At 42.7% G+C, this 7,890-nt stretch overlaps 1 long non-coding RNA gene across 1 annotated transcript; it reads right to left on the bottom strand.

Annotated features, from left to right (window-relative positions):
* Nucleotides 1-1,049: 1,049 nt before the first annotated feature.
* On the bottom strand, nt 1,050-4,355 carry LOC310779870. The gene is made up of 3 exons (XR_014552873.1): nt 4,248-4,355; nt 3,806-3,929; nt 1,050-1,138 (listed from the first exon to the last, which is right to left on the bottom strand). It is a non-coding gene; the product is annotated as an uncharacterized lncRNA (long non-coding RNA).
* Nucleotides 4,356-7,890: the final 3,535 nt, after the last annotated feature.

The raw sequence follows: 7,890 nt of genomic DNA, 5'->3' as shown, positions 1-7,890 counted from the left end.
CATATATGATGCATCATATCTTTTCCCATGTTGTGCAGTAAGATGTCCTTTTTATTTGTCCACCTCACGCCCTTCCAACAGCCTGAATCTGACACTGTGATACACTGCAGGTTATTCCTCTAGTCTACTGTAGTACTATGATGCTGACACTGTGATACACTGCAGGTTATTCCTCTAGTCTACTGTAGTAGGCTACTATGATGCTGACACTGTGATACACTGCAGGTTATTCCTCTAGTCTACTGTAGTACTATGATGCTGACACTGTGATACACTGCAGGTTATTCCTCTAGTCTACTGTAGTACTATGATGCTGACACTGTGATACACTGCAGGTTATTCCTCTAATCTACTGTAGTACTATGATGCTGACACTGTGATACACTGCAGGTTATTCCTCTAGTCTACTGTAGTACTATGATGCTGATACTGTGATACACTGCAGGTTATTCCTCTAGTCTACTGTAGTACTATGATACTGACACTGTGATACACTGCAGGTTATTCCTCTAGTCTACTGTAGTACTATGATACTGACACTGTGATACACTGCAGGTTATTCCTCTAGTCTACTGTAGTACTATGATGCTGACACTGTGATACACTGCATGTTATTCCTCGAGGCTACTGAAGTACTATGATGCTGACACTGTGATACACTGCAGGTTATTCCTCTAGTCTACTGTAGTACTATGATGCTGACACTGTGATACACTGCAGGTTATTCCTCTAGTCTACTGTAGTACTATGAGTAGGTAGAATGCAGGTTACATCAGAAGAAAAAAGTATTGGGAAATATTAGGTTTCCAAACTCTTACAAATGAATGGAATACTAAGATCCCTGGACAGACACTAAAGCTGTTGCGTGGCCTAACGTTTTCATCCAAAGACTCACAGATGCATACAGTATATTAAATGCAATACCACATACATGTTATCACTGTGATCTTGGTGTTGCACTGGGGTGCTGGTGCTTCCTGCAGGGGGCTGGTGTTGCACTGACGTGCTCCCTGCACTGACCCTTTTGTCTCACATCACAAGGTGCCATACAGCCTCAGGAAGTTTTCAGGACCGGGAAAAAGATTGTTGATTTCATCCCGGGAGAGTGAGTGCAGCAAGTCTTCTCCAACATTAGTAGCTGGAACAGAAGTTACAGTTAGGGGCAAGAAGACACTGAGCTTATCACTGAATTAATTCAGCCTTGTGTACATAACAGTTGAGGATATTCCACTATCTTTTTTTTTTTTAATTGTGACATTTCCTCTTTCCTGTACAATTGCCAGTGTTCTGAGATTTTGCTCACTCTTGCTACAGCAGACCTGCCAACCTTGGAAAATGATTTTTAGTGCCACACAGCATGTGTTTTGGCCTTGTGCTTAGTTCACATGCTTTCGCACATAACATCACTGTCAATGTGACAGTGTTAGCCAGATGGCTAATTTCCAACTGTTGTCCCTTGGCCAGAACTTAAGTTAGCCATTACTCAGTCAAAAGTTTGAGTACACTTGCTTAAACCATTGTCGTTTCATGATATATTTCAATTTGTGTGCTTACACCAGCTCAGTGGCCTTGTGGTTTGAGTGTCCGCCCTGAGACTGGGAGGTTGTGAGTTCGATCCCCGGCCGAGTCATACCAAAGACTATAAAAATGGGACCCATTTGCCTGCCTGCTTGGCACTCAGCATCAAAGCGTTGGAATTGGGGGGTTAGATCACCATATGATTCCCGAGCGCGGTGCTGCTGCCGCTCACCGCTCCCCCAGGGGATGGGTCAAATGCGGAGAACAAATTTCGCACACTCAAGTGTGTGTCAATCAGTGGGACTTTACCTTTACTTTACACAAGCGGATAACCATAAGTGAAATGCAAGTAAACGTATGTTGTGATGTCAATTCTGAATAAAGTAGTTAAGTTAGTAGTAGTTAATAGTTAACACAATTGGAGAACATAGAAAAAATACTATATTGATCATAGTTTCACTGTTATCCATCTAACCATAGCAAAAAAATCTGTTGCTCATTCTGATCTCTTGAGACTAACTAGAGCCTCCTCATTTTTTAATCATTCTGTGCTCATTTATTTCTTGCTCCTAAAGCTGTGTTCACACCGAGATATTTATTTTTCTCTCTGTCGCTTGATTCAACCCTATGGAATCACTCTGTCGCTCTGTTTAAATCGCTCGTCAACAGGCACAATAATTGACGGACATCTGGGGGCTAACGTTACGCAATGCCATGATATTTGTCCACTACGAGCCACTGTAGTTGTTTACAAGCTAAGCCTATCAGCGTGCTCCTAACGTGAGCTAGTACAGACTTCATTTCGGCTATGTTCACACAGCAAACATTAGTGCTTGAATCTGACTTGTTGCTCACATCTGATTTTTTGTGTGGCTGTTCACACAGACTTTTTAAAAGTGGCCCATATCAGACTCCAGTGTGAACAGGTCGCGGACCTGAAGTGACCCGCATGTGCAGCACACTGCTGTTCTACATAAACCCAGAAGAAGACAGCAGTAAACATGGCGGTAGCTGACGATGTTGTTTCATCTGTTGTTTACGGTTCAATTTACAAGTTATTGTGCAGTGGAAGACAGGGAATATAGGTGCAGATGATAGCGAGGAAGAGGAGAAAGAGAGCCTTTAGATTTTTTTTTAATAATGGCTTTCTGTGGAGCAATAGCTGCTACTTCTTGCTAATACTTATGAGGTCTAAAACCTCACTGTTCCTCCACTGATTACCTCCCTCGCAGCTGTCCTCCATGTTTGTAATCACAATCTGGTCCTCCCTCCTCCCGCCAGTGCAGAATAGTGACGAATGTCGCTCTGGAATGACGTAAAAGTCACATTGAAGCATTAAGTCAGATATGGGCAAGATGTCTGTTCACACCGGAGTCACATTCCAAAACATCAGATTCGAATCTGATGTTTTTCCACATTTGAAAGTAGCCCAGGTCGTCTTTAAAAAAGTAACTTTCAATGTGACTTGTACTGTTCACACAGTCATAAAAAAGACTGACCTGAGTCACTTAGGTGGGAAAAGATTAGATTGAAGCACTAAGGCTGGCTGTGTGAACGTAGCCTTCATGTCAGCTGTCAATGCGGTTTGTTGCCACACAATAACCAGCGGTTTGTTCCAAGCCAGTGTGATATTTGACACACTCTCACACGGCAGCCAATCAGCGTTGAACAGGGAGCGACTGATGCCAGCGCAGTTTGTGGTAAAACTGTGCCACTATAAGTTATAAATCAGAAAGACTATGCACAACCAGTCGCATAAGTGACATCTCTCCTGCCAGTCCACGTTGTTGATGGTGTGACGTATTGTGAGACACGAGAGATGTAGTTGATTGACAAAACTAAACCTTACGTTTCAGTTTCAGAACAAACTGCGACTTTCTTGACTTGCAAAGTTATCTTTTAAATTGACAAATGTACATGTGTACCCCGTGGCAGAATTCAAACGGGATCAAAAAAGTATTGTCTCTCACCATTCACCCCCATTCATATTTTTCCAGATGCTCGTACCGAGAGAAAGGCAGGAAGTGACGTTCACTTTGGCTCTCTATAATGTGCCCGGCAGTAAGTACATCATGATACAGAAGTTAGATACACACTTACAATGCCAGACTTCAAGCTGTCTATCACCGTGGAAGTAAAGAGATTGTATAACAACAATGAGCCAATCACATTCCCCTGCATCCACATTTAATCCAACAAGTTAATAATAATCCTGTAATTTGGAGTAGATTTTTTTTTTAAGTTGCTTGTACTGCATATCCAGTGTGAGATGCAGATGTTTTCTTACTTGGGTCCAGCATGGGCTGTTGTCCTCAGACTGGGCAGAAGAGGTGTGAGGAGTTGGAGTGGATGGCAGTGGAGGTGTCCATTGGCTGGACAGAGGGGGAGGCAGATGCATCACTTGGTTGGCCCTGGAAGCAGACACAAGAGACAAGATAGCAGACAAGTATGTTACCATACAATGACGTAGTGTAATGTTATGTGTGGTTGTATGCAGTCATAATGCCTTATTATAAATGGTTTTAACTTGACAACAAAAACATTCTAAATTGAACCCCAGCTCACTTCCTGTTGCATTAAAAAAATCATTAAAGTGGAGGACTGGCCATTCTGTGAAAACCGTCTATAGTAGTGTTGTGAGATAATGCGCCTTTGTCAATAGTGGTCATCAAACTTCTGTTGGTCATCCATGTGAACATGAAATGAAACACACCACACAACAGCTCTACCTGTATCTGCTGGGCGATGTTGAGACGAGAGGCAGGTTGAAGGTCCCCAGCCTGACTGTTCTCCGTTCCTCTGTGGTCCACTCTCAACTAGCATCACACAGCGTAGCATAAGGAAATTGGGGGAGTAGAGTGTTCAAAACGCTCTCCTACCCGTCTCCGACGTCCAATCGCGGATCCAAAGATATAATAATATTTCATGAAGTTTTACTTCCCAGGTGAACTGGATAGATACTAGATAGATCAGTTTTATTTCTGTCATGCACCATATTTGTGGTGCCTAGCCTGTATGTCCTTACAAGACACAAATCATTCAAGTTCAACACTTGATTTGATGATTTGATCAATGTGCTGCCGTATCCGTGTGACTGCAATGTTGTATGTTTGCTCAGACGCGTGCACCATGATAGTGAGATCAAACACCCTGCTGTAAATTCAGCACAGGCTGTGGAAAGACTGCTTTTTAAAGGTTGTTTCATGCAGGAATATCATTTTAACCGCCGCCTAAACTACTGGCTTCCATAGGGATATTATTATATCTTTGGATCTGTGATTGGACGTCGGAGACTGGTAGCAGAGAGTTTTGAACACTTGACTCCCCAATTTCCTTATGCTATGCTGTGTGACGCGAGTTCAGAGTGGATCACAGAGGAACAGAGAACAGCGGAACATATGTGGCTAGACACACTGTAGCTGTTGGCAAAGATATGCAAAGGCATGACTTACATACAGGTTTCTCTGACATTTCTATAAAAGCGTCTCAGTCACTCTCTCATACAGTGAATTATGAATCATTCAAGCAAGTTTGTACTCAGAAGTCTAATAGATTTTACCTGAAGCATAGAGGCAGAGGGAGACAGATGAAATCCAGGTGGGGGAAAGCTGTGGATGGATTTCAGGGAGGACACTGCAGCAGCAGGTGGGAAACATCTTACAGGCTCCCAGTTATTTCCTGGTCTATAGAGTACAAACATCCTTGTCCTCAATCAATTTAATCAACCAAAATCTCATACTGTTTCATCATACTGCTTTCTTAGCTAACTTAACAAGAATACATTTACACATTAATACACAGCAATGTGTGCTGCTGAAGCTACCCACTACATTCTCATTTTGCATACAAACACTTTGATAGACACTGAGCTAATGAGCACATGTTGAGAAGTAAATCAGAAGACACAACTAAGTTGTGCTATCCATTACCCTGCACCAAATAAATTGAGTTTGGCCCAGAATTTCCATTTCTGCAAGCCATGCATTGTGAAGAGAACTCCTAGCTAGCAAGCTAACTAGTAACAACACACTTTAAACTAAATTAAGTCTAAACTCATTCAAATTAGCCGGACATGGTCTGAAAGTTAACTGGCAGGCTGTGGTACATCAGCCCAGTGTGTCCTGTACCTATAATCACGTTAGTAATGTAGGCTAACAGTAACAACAGCTTGCTGGGGAGTTGCAATCGTAGCCCATAACATTAGCGTTAGCTCAATGCTAACGTTAATGCTAACGCCATTAGCGTCACTTTGCGCGACTTAAAAACACAGATTTGGCTGGTCTAACCTCATTTGTTACTAGTAGTGGACTTACCTTTCCTGCTTACTTTAGTTGAATATACTGCTAATCCCATGAGACCATCCGATGAGAGCCAAAAAGTGAACATCTTCATGGTTTAACCCGCGCAGGAACTTCAAACTCAGGCCAGCTTCTTCTTCTTCTAGTAGTGTTTTATGGCGGTTGGCAAACAACTTATGGTGCATTACCGCCACCTTCTGAAATGGAGTGTGGATCAGAACGGACTTCTAAAACACTATCCTGACTATATTCTTCTATTTCGTCCAGTTTCCTCTAAAAAAAAAATATCCCTATACCCCACATTCCCTGAATTCAACTGCAATATTTATTTTAACTCCAGCTTGATTCGATTGCTCTCCAATCTGTTCTTGAGGATCTGTCTTTCCTGTTGGTAGTACAGACAATCAATCAGATTTTGATTTATGATTAGACCTCTGACTTCTTTTTTGTTATTAATTTTACTTATATTTGTGTTTGATCAAAATGTTGTAATTGCTCAGTTGATATGACCAGAAATGTCAGACTTTATTATTATTATTATTATTATTATTATTATTATTATTATTATTATACTAATAATAATAATAATACTAATAATAATACTAATAGTAATCACAATAATAGCAATCATAACAATAATAATAACAATAACAATAATTATGTCAGTTGTTTCGGAGACTTCGCATCAACACCAGGGGCCGGCCAGCTCCCAGGGCACATTCTGGGCCTTCTGAGTCCATCACATGACATCCCTGAGTCCATCCATGACATCACAATGCTGCCCTGTGACATCATGACAGATGTGATGCCCCTGCCGACGATGTATGACATCAAGTAGAATGAGCTCTTCTTAACTATGCCACGAACACCACGCCCCATGCAGAGTGATTCAGGAGACGAAGCCAATAGCAGTCCGGAACAGGACGGGATAATTAGAAGTACTCAGAGATTATTAGACCGTGTCCTGGCAGACACACCCGTGTCAACGCAAGCTTCAAGACCTGAGCCAGGCCCTTGAGAGAGACAGCTGATGGTGGGAACTGGTCCCCCACGGCTGCCTTTAAAACCTCTACAACATCAGTAGTAGTATGTGGTTACTAAAATCCTTGAAGGTATAACATTACCAGAGCCTGCTTTATAAAAAACTGGTATGATAACCCCTTATGCCATGGCCAGGAACACTGTATACACATTGCACATTTTAATTTATCTTTACTATAGCTACTGCACACTATAAATAAGTATACGTTGCCCTCAACGTACTTACACAGCGGGGAAAGGTATAGTATTATATGCTATTTATAGGTTTCAAAACAAATGAGAGTGGTCCCTTAAAGGATTACAGTATCCCCAATGAAATATAATTAAAATTATAGCTGCTGCGCAGCAATGGGTTGTGGCCGGGCACGACCCATTGCTGACTGGATGCTTGGTGGTGGTTGTTATGTCTGATAACGTTATGTTACGGCCTGGTTGGCCTTGTTAACTTAGGTACATGTTACTGTGCCTTTAAGAGTTACTGCACCCGATGTACGGCATTGTTGTAAAAGCGTGGGTTTACGGCAGGGAAGTAAAGAGCATGAAACAAGCAACATGGTGTGATTATTTAGCCTATTTAGCGAGGATGGCTGACTTGATTTTGCCGCCGCCGCCACCTTTTTTACCCGTCCCCAGTGACCCAGCTGTTCCCTGGGATCGATGGCAGAGGTCGTTTGAGGATTATTTGCTGGCTTTGGGGCACTCGGATTTGGAAGAGGATAGGAAGTGCGCGCTCCTCCGCCACTGCCTCGGCCAGGAGGGACAGCGGATCTTCGCCACACTCACATTAACGGATGGCTCGTATGCTACAGCTACCGCGGCCCTAAAGTCTCACTTCAGCACGGGAAGGAGCCGACGCATGCACCGCTTTGAGTTTCGTCAGAGGGCTCAGAAGCCGGGTGAGATGGTCGCGCACTTTGTGTCTGCCTTGCGCGAGCTGGCTAGGCTTTGTGACTTTGGGGTTTTAGAGAATGGACTTATAGTGGACCAACTGATAGAGAAAACGTCCTGTAACCAGCTGAGAGAGAGGCTGTTA

Source organism: Poromitra crassiceps, assembly GCF_964638095.1.
Source record: "Poromitra crassiceps genome assembly, chromosome: 7".
NCBI classification, from domain to species: Eukaryota; Metazoa; Chordata; class Actinopteri; order Beryciformes; family Melamphaidae; genus Poromitra; species Poromitra crassiceps.
The sequence above is the reverse complement of the archived record's forward strand: the minus strand, read 5'-3'. Positions and strand labels throughout refer to the sequence as shown.